Genomic DNA, 15060 nt, shown 5'->3' on the forward strand with positions numbered 1-15060 from the left:
TTTCTGAATTTCACTGAGCTATTACGTGCGTTAAAACTGAAGTTACGTGATAGAAGGGCAAAAACATAAGTGCAGCAAACGCGGTTGGGCAAGACTGAGGGTTTTTTGAATTTAGGGGCAAAACAAACGGGTGTGACACAACTAGTGGCATGGATGTAATTGTCCCTTTTTAATAACATCCTAGAAGCGGACTACATATAACTATAGTAAGTCATCTATTTGTACAACCCCAGTTCATCCTTGCAAGACTCGGTGTTACCCATATGGGATTTGGCCAGCTACACCAAAGCTGTCACAGCCCTAGAATATCTGAGTGTAATAGTTGCATCAGTGAGCATGCATCATGTTTAATTCAAGAAATTGAAATGAGGAATATTCAAAGCCTCATAAATTATTTTAAAAGAAGGGCAAGAACCCTTTAAATAGCATTTTGTGAATCCAAAATGCCCTAAAATAGTTTTGTGAATTTTGGCAAGAGTTATATATCAAACCAAAATTCTGGAACATTTTTAAGGAATCATTTGGTCTCTGAATTTAAATCAATAATCTATTTGAATTTGGGGATATATTCATAATATATAATGAATATATTTTCAAATGCTTTGAAATGTTTTATGTACTTTTGGAATAGTCCAGAGAGGTAACATAAAATATCTCAGAGTGTTTTGGCACTGTTTTGAATTCATTTTGAATTTTGAAACAGTGGCAAAAGATTAAATAAAAAAACAACAGAAACAAAAAGCAAACAGGAGCTCACCTGAGCAGCCTACCCACCTGGCCCAGGAGAGAAGCCAGCCCACTTACCTCCTCGCTCGTCGTCTTCCTCCTGCCAGTAGGCAGGAGCGAACACGCGCGCGCACCCGCGGAGCCCTCCACCTCCTGCTTCGTGCTGGAGGCCGCTCCCTCGTCCTAGTCCGCGCCTGGGGACGCCCAGCACCCCCTCGCCCACTCCCCCGCCTCTCTGGCCTCTCCCCACCGCTCTGGCTCTCTCTCCGCAGCCGCCCGAGCACACCCGCAGCGTGCAGCTCACCGCCGCCGTGCCTAGTGGCCTCCCCTCGCCTCCCCACTTGTCTGGAAGCTCCGCACTCGTCGCGTACGTCATCTGCGTCAACGCACACGATCCCGGGAGCCCTACAGTAAAGCCATCGTCGTCGTCTTCACCGACGGGCACCAAAGATCGCCGGCTCCGATTCACCGTCTCCAAGCCGTCCCCAAGCCGTCTGAGATGCTCAACGACTTCGCTGTGAGGACTCCTTCGTTTTCCCCCTCCTCTCCTGCTCGTTCTCGCACCGTAGCCGTCGTCCCGCAAGCACCAAGCTCCGACCATCACCATGGCCGACAAATCTCGCGCCCCGGAGCTCTTCCGCTCGCTCCAGTAGCTCCCGCGTGCTCGCTGGGTCCCCAGGATCCCGATGCGCCCCTCTGCGCTCTGGCTAACACGCCGCAGCCTCGCGTGTGACCGAACTCGAGCTCCGGCCTCTGCCAAAGCTCGTCGTTGCCGCCACTAAAGCCAGCCTCCGCACCTTCCGCATCCACCACTCGACGCGTCGCATCACCCTGAGTACGTAGAGCCCAGCCACGCTTGCTCTCGTCGCCGGAGATGGCCGGACGGGGAGCGCCACTACGTCTCGCTTAGCACCGGCGACTAATCGCCGTTTAGATGACATGGCGTCATTAGTTTAGAGTTAAGCATGTGCTTAATTAGCCCCCCCCCCCAACACAGTCACTGACACGACGGCCCCACAGATATTTAGCCCCGGTTTAATATCCACTTAACACTGAGTCTATGACATGCGGGCCCCCAAGATCAGGTTTGACCAGGACCGGGTCTGTTGACCGCTGATGTCATCCTGACATCATGCTGACGTTGTTACTATTTTCTGGAAATTAGAATAAATCAGAAAAGGATTTATGAATTTCAGAAAATACTTCAAACTTCTAAAAATCATAGAAAATCAACCGTAACTCCAAATGAAATAAATTATATATGAAAAATTATCAAAAAAATTCAAGGAATCCATCTGTACCATTTTCATGCATGTTTGAACAATGTTTGTCCTCTGTTTTGGACAAAACAAATAAAGGGCATTTAAACAATCATATATGGGGTTGCAATTTGAATCATGTATTCAAACCAACTTCATTTAAATCATAGCTAGATGCATTAGCTCAAATCACAGCATATTGCCATGTCATGATCATGCATCATATTGTGGCATCACATTGACTGTGTTCTTTCTCAATTGTCGGTGTTTGTCCCCTCTCGATAGACGTGGTTCCGACGACGTGATCGATGACACCGATGAAGAGCTATAATATCTTCAGAAGTGCCAGGCAAGCAAAACCCCCTTGTTCATTCTGATACAATCTCACTCTCTCGCTCCTGCTCTCTTTTACTGCATCAGGACAACATCGATTCAACTGTTACATGCTGCGGTAGTTGAACCCCTTTCCTCTGCATGACCTCTCATTGCCATAGTAAATAGATGAAACCCACTAGCATGAGTAGGAATTGTTTGAGCCCTGATGTGCCTACTCATTCATGCTTGTTGTCATGCCTGCTACTGCTTAGAGTTGAGTCCGGTCTGATTCATCGGGAATGAATTGGAACGTGGTGAACATGTCCTACCGTTGAGATCTAAGTGTGTGAACACGATTTGGTAAAGGTAGTGGTGAGAGGCCATGTAGGAGTACATGGTGGGTTGTCTCATTGCAGCCGTTCTCAGGACTGAGTTCTGTGTTTGTGATCCATGCACAGTTACTACCACACATTGGGTTTCGGTAACTCGGCCCCTCTCAGCTTATTAATCAACTCGATCTCTGTCCAGGAGTTGCAACTAGTTTCTGGTGTTTGTAGGTAGTGTTAGTAGTCTACCAAGTGGCACCCGGTACAGGTGGGCTTGGGACAGACTAGGCACAGTGGCACGGTGTACCAAGTGGCACCCGGATGGTGGGCTTGGGAACCCTGCACACATCGTTTGGGGCCGTGAGCGACACCCCGGCCGGATCTCCTTGCGGATGGAACCCGAATAGGCGATAAACCTGGACTAGAGACTTGTTGGTTAGTCAGGTCGTGGCCGACTCCCTCGCCCGGCTTCCGCTTGAAGGTTGCCGAGGTACATGACGTGTACAGGGCGATAAGTGGCGAGAGCGTGTGTGAAGAAGTACACCCCTGCAGGGTTATCATTATCTATTCGAATAGCCGGATTCCTCGGATATGGAAACTTGGACCCCTTGCATAGTTCATAGACAAGTGAAAGTGGATACTCTAAAATCGCAAGATAAGCGTGAGTGCTATGGATGGCGTTCTCGCAGGGAGACGGGAGCGGATCCATAGTGGTGTATTGGTATGGTGAATTTGTGGACTCGTGTGCGCCACCTCAAAAGAGTTACTTGCAGTCGTAGTTCAGGTTAGCCACTGAGTCAAAGTTGGCTTGCTGCAGTTAAACTCCACCACCCTCTTTGTTGATACCGATGCATATGTAGTTAGTTCTGATGTAAGTCTTGCTGGGTACATTTGTACTCACGTTTGCTTATTTTATGTTTTGCAGAGAGACTTCAATCTTGCTAGTAGTTCCACGTGGGCTTCGACGTTTAGCTTGTTACCTCAGCTACGATCTTGTACCCTTGGGAGGGTCTGGTAGATAGTCAGGCTCCTCAGCCTTCTTCATTTTTAGTTGTCTGTACTCAGACAAGTTAAGCTTCCGCATGTGCTTTGACTTGTATGCTCTGAATGTTGGGTCATGAGACCCATGTTTGTAATATCTCGCTCTTCGGAGCCTAATGAATAAATACTTGAGTCGTAGAGTTATGTTGTGATGCCATGTTGTATTTACACATATCGAGCATATTGTGTGTATGATTGAAATGCTTGGTATGTGTGGGATCCGACAACCTAGTTGTTTATCCTTGGTAGCCTCTCTTATGGGGAAATGTAGTCTTGTGCTTCCATGAGCCATAGTAGTCCGCTACAGCCCGGTTCACCGGAGTCCTGCTAGCCCAGCACTACTGCTCAGGACACTTGACTGGCCGGCATGTGTTTCACTTGGTTCCTGTGTCTGTCCCTTCGGGGAAATGTCACGCGGTGACATCCGGAGTCCTGCCTAGCCTGCTACAGCCCGGGTTTCCGGAGTCCTGTTAGCCCAGTGCTACAGCCCGGATTCACACGCTGCTGACCGACATGCTCGATGTGATACATGTATGCATGTCCCCATAGGTTGGTGCCGCTTTGGGTTCACGACTAGCCATGTCGGCCCGGGTTCTCTGTCATATGGATGCTAGCGACACTATCATATACGTGAGCCAAAAGACACAAACGGTCCCGGGCCATAGTAAGGCGACACCCGTGGGAATACCGTGCGTGAGGCCGCAAAGCGATATGAGGTGTTACATGCTAGATCGATGTGACTTGGAATCGGGGTCCTGACAGCTTTGGTATCAGAGCCTGACTGCCTGTAGGATTACCAAGCCAAACTGGTCGAAGTCGTGTCTAGAAATGCTTTAGTTATATAAGGGAATTGATTGTGGATGGGAACGTAAGGCTCTTTTTACTCCTTATCCTCATGACCTTCTGATCTGAGTCATCTTATCTTTTTTACGGGGTTAAGAACTAGGCTTCTCTTCTATCTCTCAGGATGACGTGTTACGAAACCGTAGTTGCCTAGGATTGTTGAGTTCAAGCCTCAGTTCAGTTCCTACTACCTCCATATGTTCATAGCCGGCCTCAGAACCTTGATATTGTGATATTGAGTGGTTATGCCACCATTTTTGCAGGATATCTCAAATCATTTTGAGCATTTACAGCCGTTATGCTGTCTGGGTCATTCCAGGTTTCTAACTAATCTCATGCATTTGCAAATCCTTCCTCCGTTCCCGATGTACTTTTGGTCAGAATAAGCACACTAGCCAGAGAGTTGAGGTACTCTGCTGCCTCGACATATATGTTGGAGCTATTATTATGACCCTAGGTGTCTTAGAGAGTCACCTAGTAATCTAGCAATGTTTTGTGTTCCCAGTGTGATGAATCTGGCCACCATTCTCGAAAGCATCCCGTGATGCCACTTAGTAGTAGGCATTCTACTCTTGGGTTTTGAACCCGATATTCACCCTACTTCGTGTTGTTAGTATTTGCTAGTTCCCTTAAGATATTAGTAACCTTGTGATAGTCCTCGAGGCCCGTGGTACATCGTTCTTCCAATACCATGAGCCAATATGGCAGAAGTTCTTTTGAACCAAAAGATCACAACTAGAGTGCTCTTGATGAGTTCTTCATTCTATATTGTGACTCTGCCAATTCTATCTCTCCGCATGGGTTATCCGGAAGAAACCTGTTGGACTTAGTTCGACATACTAATCTATGCATCCACAACTCAAAATGTTATATGTTCCTTGAGTTGTTACTCTTCACCTGTATTCCGACCATTGTCTATCATTCGATAGTCAAGAGTATGTCTGCAATCATGTTCATCGATGGCTATTATTCTTGTGGTCCGTCAAGCCGTTCTGGTTCAGCATGACTAGGAGAAACAAAACTCCAGTACCTCATCCATATCCAGGATTGGGTCAAAGTAGTTGTATTTCATAGATCAAAATGCCAATCCAGCTTTTGCTTTGTTCTACCTTGGAGTGTTACCATCTTTATGTCAGGAATGTCATGAGAATTGCGCCGCCTCCTATGAACTCTTGACATAGTGATACTTCTCTCCATCATTATTCATTCCTCGGTTCCGTGTTGTTGTAACCGGAATGCCGACGAGTGAACCATGATGTGTGAAATCAATACTCCTAGCAACTGTGTTTCTTGGTAGTTATGGACATTATTATCATTCTTAGCATGTTGGTTATCGAATCACTATTCTAGGATTGATCGTGCTACCTTGTCCTTATTTCTGGTGCACTATTCGATCAATGAGTTGGGATTGTGTCAAACCCTTGCTCTATTGGTCACATCGTCTTGCCTTGCAAAGCAAGATTGTTCTCGAGCTTCGTAACATATCGATGGTTCGTGAATTTCCGAATATCTTCTCGGAAGTGTTACCAGGTTGTCACCTGACCGCTATGTTGAGTTCGTGATCAAGTTGGTTTCTTGTAAACCACTCCTTCTCCAAGAATCTGTGTTGGATACCCCTGAGCTAGTTGGTCAAGCTAAATAACAACTTGGAGAGTTGGAAGAAAAAAGCTTAATCCACTTAGTTCACTCCAAAGGGGATATCTTGTGTGTGTGTTGACGAGAGATGATACCTTCATCGATTGTTCCTCGTGATCGGTTGTTGAATCTATCATCTTGTCCAAACCTTGATTTGAGTGTGGGCTATCGTCAAATCAAGTTAGAGCCAACTATATTCATAATGTTGTCTTACTCATGGTTGTTCCTCGAGCATACACCATTACATCCTTTGGTCTGACCAATACTATCACATTGTTCACTTAATTATGGAATTCCATTTATATGGAAACCTGGATGAATTGTTGTTGAGCCCATCGACAACATCCATGTCCTCTCCATGATTTTGTCGAACATTAAGCGAGTGTTGGAAACTTTTGAAAGCATCTCTTCATGCTAGCTCATGAAGCATATGTTGGATGAAAGAAGTGACTTCCTCTGATTCACGTGCATTTGGTGCAAGTTGCCGCCGTGAGTTCGAGAAAGTTAGTTTTGCTTCCTCTGGAATCATCCCAAGTCAGTCATGCACGTGCGAAGTATTCCATGGTCTGATAGACTGATCATCTTCATTCCATATGAATTCCATAGCACACTAAGCCACTGATTGACCTGTTCCAGGAAAAGGAGTTGTTGTGCTATCCTAGGTCATGCACAAGATTTCGATATACTCAATGATGGTTCCCCACCAGAACTAGGTAGTGTTTTATTATAAGACTACTATGTGGTCATACTTGTCTGGGACAACGTGTTCACATGTTGTAGTAGAACCAACTCATGTTTTGGAGCTTGCTATCGCAGTTCATTCCCCGAGAATCTCGCAACGTCGTCTCGTCGATTTATGTTGCAAACTTTCATTTTCCTTTCTAGACTCGATGAGTCTGGAATATCCTGACACCAACCAGATCTGAATCTCAGGCAGATATGATGGTTGGAGCATTTTCCAAGAACTATAATATTGGTCCCTCGATAACCGGTAAAGTGGATGTCGTGGCCAACACATCCAGCCGGAAGACCTATTATTGTAGTATCTCGATTGAAGAAAGTTGGCCACCTCCCCATGAGGATTTCGTAGGATTTACCTCCGTAGTTAATCCTTACGGATTCTTGTGCTCCCGAAGTCCGACCTTTTACTTGATGTTCTATATATCAAACCATATCTATGAATGGGATACACTAGCACATCAAGGAGAACATTAGAAGCGGAGTGCTATATGTCTCTGGTCGATCATCCAGATTTTGTTCCCTTGGCCTCGCTAAGGTGAAATCTGAGAAAGTGTTATCTTCCTTTGCATCTGCATCACCCATCACCATTCATCATGGTGGTATGTTGTGTTGCCAGGATCCTTGACACGGATATTGGTAAAACCTTGATGAATATGGAGATGCTCAAGTTCTTGAGAGCAAGCGCAAGCACCAGGTTTTACCGTTGGCGTTAACTGGGATTTGCTTCCAGTTTCCTTAGTTATGTTATAACCTTTTCAAACAGTGGACTCACTCTCGACTGTTGAGTTCTTCCCCAGTTACCAGAATCATTCCCAATGTTTGCATTTTGTTCCCAGCTTGCACCTCAGTAGTTGTTGTTCAGGATCATCTTCAAAAGTGGACTTACCATGGGTCCCATCCATTTCCGATGATAAGCAAAATCATCCATTGCATTGTCTTCAACAAGGGAGTCCACATCATCCTTTCTAGTCCAAGTATGTCATTCTTTTGAACTCCTTCAAATGATCGATTGTGATTGCCTTAGGCTGGTATAAAGAGTTTCAATGATCTCCGAATCAAAAGTAATTCTTTTTGCCACTTAAGGGAATAATTCTACGAGTCGTCGCCCCTGAGGTGCCCCGTTATGGAATCATGGTAATCAACTCCTCGCTACCTTGAAACCTATGCACCATCCTACTCAAGCGTGGGAGTGTTTCCTACCAAATTGAACTTCCATCATTTGTTCTCTCCATCCCTCTTGATGTGTGTTTGTCTCTTAGATCAAGAGATTAATCAACGTCTCATTCCATGAGTTTATCATGTATCGCTTGATTTTTGAGAAGATCGATTCCTATAGAGTTTCTTTTTGTCATCATCGTGTTGGATGGAGTTCTCAGAGCAAGACGTCGAGGCAAAGGTAATGATCGAATCAACGTTCTTATGAAGTGCAACCTGGACCGTGAAGATTGTGCTAGCTTTGTGTTCCCTCTGTCTTCTTACCTCATGTCTTGAATCTCGGGACGAGATTCTTGTTTAGTGGGGGCGAGTTGTCACAGCCCTAGAATATCTGAGTGTAATAGTTGCATCAGTGAGCATGCATCATGTTTAATTCAAGAAATTGAAATGAGGAATATTCAAAGCCTCATAAATTATTTTAAAAGAAGGGCAAGAACCCTTTAAATAGCATTCTGTGAATCCAAAATGCCCTAAAAATAGTTTTGTGAATTTTGGCAAGAGTTATATATCAAACCAAAATTCTGGAACATTTTTAAGGAATTATTTGGTCTCTGAATTTAAATCAATAATCTATTTGAATTTGGGGATATATTCATAATACATAATGAATATATTTTCAAATGCTTTGAAATGTTTTATGTACTTTTGGAATAGTCCAGAGAGGTAACATAAAATATCTTAGAGTGTTTTGGCACTGTTTTGAATTCATTTTGAATTTTGAAACAGTGGCAAAAGATTAAATAATAAAAAAACAGCAGAAACAAAAAGGAAACAGGAGCTCACCTGAGCAGCCTACCCACCTGGCCCACGAGAGAAGCCGGCCCAGCCCACTTACCTCCTCGCTCGTCGTCTTCCTCCTTCCGGTAGGCAGGAGCGAACACGGGCGCGCACCCGCGGAGCCCTCCACCTCCTGCTTCGCGCTGGAGGCCGCTCCTTCGTCCTAGTCCGCGCCTGGAGACGCCCAGCACCCCCTCGCCCACTCCCCCGCCTCTCTGGCCTCTCCCCACCGCTCTGGCTCTCTCTCCGCAGCCGCCCGAGCACACCCGCAGCGCGCAGCTCACCGCCGCCGTGCCTAGTGGCCTCCGCTCGCCTCCCCACTTGTCTGGAAGCTCTGCACTCGTCGCATACGTCGTCTTCGTCAACGCACACGACGCCGGGAGCCCTACAGTAACGCCATCATCGTCGTCTTCACCGACGGGCACCGAAGATCGCCAGCTCCAATTCACCGTCTCCAAGCCGTCCCTAAGCCGTCTGAGATGCTCAACGACTTCGCTGTGAGGACTCCTTCATTTTCCCCCTCCTCTCCTGCTCGTTCCCGCGCCGTAGCCGTCGTCCCCGCAAGCACCGAGCTCCAGCCATCGCCATGGCCGACAAACCTCGCGCCCCGGAGCTCTTCCGCTCGCTCCAGTAGCTCCTGCGTGCTCGCCGGGTCCCCAGGATCCCGATGCGCCCCTCTGCGCTCTGGCTAATGCGCCGCAGCCTCGCGCGTGACCGAACCCGAGCTCCGGCCTCCGCCAAAGCTCGTCGTTGCCGCCGCTAAAGCCAGCCTCCGCACCTGCCGCATCCACCACCCGAAACATCGCGTCGCCCTAAGTACGTAGAGCCCAGCCACGCTTGCTCTCGTCGCCGGAGATGGCCGGACGGGGAGCGCCGCTGCGTCTCGCTTAGCACCGGCGACTAATCACCGTTTAGATGACATGGCGTCATTAGTTTAGAGTTAAGCGTGTGCTTAATTAGCCCCCCCCCAACACAGTCACTGACACGCCGGCCCCGCAGATATTTAGCCCCGGTTTAATATCCACTTAACACTAAGTCTATGACATGCGGGCCCCTAAGATCAGGTTTGACGAGGACCGGGTCTGTTGACCGCTGATGTCATCCTGATATCATGCTGACGCTGTTACTATTTTCTGGAAATTAGAATAAATCAGAAAAGGATTTATGAATTTCAGAAAATACTTCAAACTTCTAAAAATCATAGAAAATCAACCGTAACTCCAAATGAAATAAATTATCAGAAAAACTCAAGGAATCCATCTGTACCATTTTCATGCATGTTTGAACAATGTTTTTCCTCTGTTTTGGACAAAACAAATAAAGGGCATTTAAACAATCATATATGGGGTTGGAATTTGAATCATGTCTTCAAACCAACTTCATTTAAATCATAGCTAGATGCATTAGCTCAAATCACAGCATATTGCCATGTCATGATCATGCATCATATTGTGGCATCACATTGATTGTGTTCTTTCTTAGTTGCCGGTGTTTGTCCCCTCTCGATAGACGTGGTTCCGACGACGTGATCGATGACACCGATGAAGAGCTATAATATCTTCAGAAGTGCCAGGCAAGCAAAACCCCCTTGTTCATTCCGATACAATCCCACTCTCTCGCTCCTGCTCTCTTTTACTGCATTAGGACAACACCGATTCAACTGTTACATGTTGCGGTAGTTGAACCCCTTTCCTCTGCATGACCTGTCATTGCCACAGTAAATAGATGAAACCCACTAGCATGAGTAGGAATTGTTTGAGCCCTGATGTGCCTACTCATTCATGCTTGTTGTCATGCCTGCTACTGCTTAGAGTTGAGTCCGGTCTGATTCATCGGGAATGAATTGGAACGTGGTGAACATGTCCTATCGTTGAGATCTAAGTGTGTGAACACGATTTGGTAAAGGTAGTGGTGAGAGGCCATGTAGGAGTACATGGTGGGTTGTCTCATTGCAGCCGTTCTTAGGAACTGAGTTCTGTGTTTGTGATCCATGAACAGTTACTACCACACATTGGGTTCTGGTAACTCGGCCCCTCTCAGCTTATTAATCAACTCGATCTCTATCCAGGAGTTGCAACTAGTTTCTGGTGTTTGTAGGTAGTGTTAGTAGTCTACCAAGTGGCACCCGGTACAGGTGGGCTTGGGACAGACTAGGCACAGTGGCACGGTGTACCAAGTGGCACCCAGATGGTAGGCTTGGGAATCCTGCACACATCGTTTGGGGCCGTGAGCGACACCCCGGCCGGATCTCCTTGCGGATGGAACCCGAATAGGCGATAAACCTGTACTAGAGACTTGTTGGTTAGTCAGGTCGTGGCCGACTCCCTCGCCCGACTTCCGCTTGAAGGTTGCCAAGGTACATGACGTGTACAGGGCGATAAGTGGCGAGAGCGTGTGTGAAGAAGTACACCCCTGCAGGGTTATCATTATCTATTTGAATAGCCGGATTCCTCGGATATGGAAACTTGGACCCCTTGCATAGTTCATAGACAAGTGAAAGTGGATACTCTAAAACTCGCAAGATAAGCGTGAGTGCTATGGATGGCGTTCTCGCAGGGAGACGGGAGCGGATCCATAGTGGTGTATTGGTATGGTGAATTTGTGGACTCGTGTGCGCCACCTCAAAAGAGTTACTTGCAGTCGTAGTTCAGGTTAGCCACTGAGTCAAAGCTGGCTTGCTGCAGTTAAACTCCACCACCCTCTTTGTTGATACCGATGCATATGTAGTTAGTTCTGATGTAAGTCTTGATGGGTACATTTGTACTCACGTTTGCTTATTTTATGTTTTGCAGAGAGACTTCAATCTCGCTAGTAGTTCCACGTGGGCTTCGACGTTTAGCTTGTTACCTCAGCTACGATCTTGTACCCTTGCGAGGGTCTGGTAGATAGTCAGGCTCCTCAGCCTTCTTCATTTTTAGTTGTCTGTACTCAGACAAGTTAAGCTTCCGCATGTGCTTTGACTTGTATGCTCTAAATGTTGGGTCATGAGACCCATGTTTGTAATATCTCGCTCTTCGGAGCCTAATGAATAAATACTTGAGTCGTAGAGTTATGTTGTGATGCCATGTTGTATTTACACATATCGAGCATATTGTGTGTATGATTGAAATGCTTGGTATGTGTGGGATCTGACAACCTAGTTGTTTATCCTTGGTAGCCTCTCTTATGGGGAAATGTTGTCTTGTGCTTCCATGAGCCATGGTAGTCCGCTACAGCCCGGTTCACCGGAGTCCTGCTAGCCCAGCACTACTGCTCAGGACACTTGACTGGCCGGCATGTGTTTCACTTCGTTCATGTGTCTGTCCCTTCGGGGAAATGTCACGCGGTGACATCCGGAGTCCTGCCTAGCCTGCTACAGCCCGGGTTTCCGGAGTCCTGTTAGCCCAGTGCTACAGCCCGGATTCACACGCTGCTGACTGACATGCTCGATGTGATACATGTATGCCTGTCCCCATAGGTTGGTGCCGCTTTGGGTTCACGACTAGCCATGTCGGCCCAGGTTCTCTGTCATATGGATGCTAGCGACACTATCATATACGTGAGCCAAAAGACGCAAACAGTCCCGGACCATATTAAGGCGACACCCGTGGGAATACCGTGCGTGAGGCCGCAAAGCGATATGAGGTGTTACATGCTAGATCAATGTGACTTGGAATCGGGGTCCTGACAAAAGCTGAGGTAGAATTTCTTCCCTTTTGATGTTTTCCAAGTTTATAACACCTATATCCCGGCAGCAATTCTTATATTCCGAAGCACATGTATCATCATCAGTGAAGTAGACACAATTTGGCTTCAGCTGAGAGAATTCTTCAGCGCTAAGGTATTACGACTGGTTACACCCAAGAAATAGCACTTGATCATGCAAGTCGTTTAATAACACAAGATCTTTTGCTACCATGTCAACCTTATATAACAATATGTTGTTAGTCACAAATATGAACTCCTCCTCCTCATCATCATCAGTATCTTGGATTTCCGAATTCCTGTGAACTTGCAGCAGATCACCGGATGGAGCCTGGAGAACGTACAGCTGCCCTAGAGTATAAGTCTTCATGTCGCTTATAATTCTATTCCTTGTAATGGTAGGACTATGGAGATCAAATGTATCGATTTGTCCAAAGCTCGTGAAGGCATACAATAGGCCATCCATGTAGATGCAGTCTTGATAGTCATAACCCAACGGCAGCAAGGTCCACTTACAATCTCCTACCCTTGCAAACGAAAGCTGCTGCGATTCACTGTGGGTGAGAACCACAATGTAGCTTCCTGTGGATGGGTCAGGAAATATACGTGCCCTAATGTAGAACAAGTCACGAAGCTTGTCGAGAGCATGGGTTGACTTATGGTGACCATCCACTTCATAGTCTAGCTCAATGTCGTGCTTCAGCTCCCACCACTCGTACTCCTTAATTGTGCCTGCGTCGTCAAAGACCGGCTTCACCCTCTCGTTGGTGATCACTGAGGGAGAGCAATCTGTTGACAGGTGATCGGATTGAGAAGGTGTAGCTCGGACTTCTCGTCAGCGGTGATCAGCCAGCCGTGTGAGGACCCAATCAGATATCTATTTCGGATGGGTGGATCCGGAAGAGTCAGATTGTAGACCCGCTTTTCCGCGAGGCTGTAGAGACAAGCTATGTTGTCAGCGGCAGATTCAGAGGTGTAGAGGAGGCAAGGCATCTGGGGCCGTTTGTACAGCTCAAGCTCGCTGCGTAGGCTGGTATAAACAGACCGCCAGCAGGAGCAGACGGAGCCCGCACGCGTGAGGTCTGGGATCTCCAGGAGGGCGAAGATATCCATCAATACGTCCCGCGGCAGCTCCGGCAAACTTCTGACCGCAATCTCAGTCTCCATCGGCGGTGGGTCTTCTCTAAATTTCAGTGGTGAACGGGGCAGCTACAGAACTACGAGTAGGTCTTTTGGATTGTAATCTGATCTAGTACAAGGCGAACACACACCCCGGCTGTACTTATAGGTGCTAGGTGAACCAACCCAGGCCGAACCGAATATGAACGGGGGGTGACCTCACTTGTAACCCGAGTAGGAAACGGGGCCGAACGAGAACGCGAGACCCACTTGAGACAGTTGGTGGTCGCTCCTACTCTGGTCACTGCACTCAGCGAGGACCCTGGCACGCCGCACTGTGCAGGTCGCCGGAGTCGCTGGCTCGCTGCTACCAAGGTCCAGTCGGGGGAGGCACAGCGGTGGCTGAGCAAGGAGAGGATGGGGAGCGCCGGAAGAGCAGCATGCCGGCGACCTGGATGGGCGGCGTGCGGCAGCAGCAAGAGGTGGGGGCCGCGAGCTGCAGCAACACTGGGCGACGGGGAGAAGCGACAGAACGGGGCGGCGGCCAGAAGCGACAGAACAGGGTGACGCCTCTTTCATTTCTTAAGTGAACAAAGCATAAATGTGCAGCTCCTATGTATTAACATTTTATCCTCAAAGAAAAAAAGAATGAGTTTAAATGAAGAAAGAACACATCATCAAGATTTGAAAGTAAGGTGTGGCAAATAATCGATTTCAATGTAAGTAGTGACAAATTCTCAAAAGTGCCAAATTTCCGTGTGTCATGACGGTAACACGTATGCATGTGACGGAGTAGAGGGTGGCGGTGCAAGATAGGGATGCAATGTTGTCTGGAGAAAATATAAGGAGTAAAATGCCTGATATATTCAATGCTACTAGATACCATTTTGTTGGGTCTCTATCCCTTTACATAAAAAAATTACTTTGAAAAAACCTTGTTTGGGAGTTAATCCACCCTCATCCAAAAAAATACCTCAAGAAAACCTTTTTTGGGGGGAGTTAACCCACCCTAATTCTTTCACTGTAGTCTTATAACTCTTAAATAAATTAGGGGGTGGGGCAGAGGTTTGTCTTGTAGCGGGTTCATCGATGGAGAACTTGGATGAATGGCAAAAGGGAAGGACATGTTCATCTCCACATGGGAAAGCCTTGGTCCCACAAAGGGTAAGGCATGAGACAAGTTTTCTATCAAAGTTTTGTTTTATATGTCATGTCTCGCACTAGATCTTAGGAGGGATACAACTTATATAGTTTCCTTCTAAAGTGTTTGTGTAGGACCTGGGTTATATGGACTAGGTGGGGTGTGAATAGTCCTATAAAAATGTCTACTCTAAATTTTATTTTGAAAAGGTATAGCCTTTTTTATTTGGAACCTTAAG

At 46.9% G+C, this 15060-nt stretch overlaps 1 pseudogene; it reads right to left on the bottom strand.

Annotated features, from left to right (window-relative positions):
• Positions 1-211: 211 nt before the first annotated feature.
• On the bottom strand, positions 212-13729 carry LOC123191792 (F-box protein At5g25290-like; annotated as a pseudogene).
• Positions 13730-15060: the final 1331 nt, after the last annotated feature.

The sequence above is a fragment of the Triticum aestivum genome, chromosome 2A (genome assembly GCF_018294505.1).
Source record: "Triticum aestivum cultivar Chinese Spring chromosome 2A, IWGSC CS RefSeq v2.1, whole genome shotgun sequence".
In the NCBI taxonomy this organism is placed as follows: domain Eukaryota; kingdom Viridiplantae; phylum Streptophyta; class Magnoliopsida; order Poales; family Poaceae; genus Triticum; species Triticum aestivum.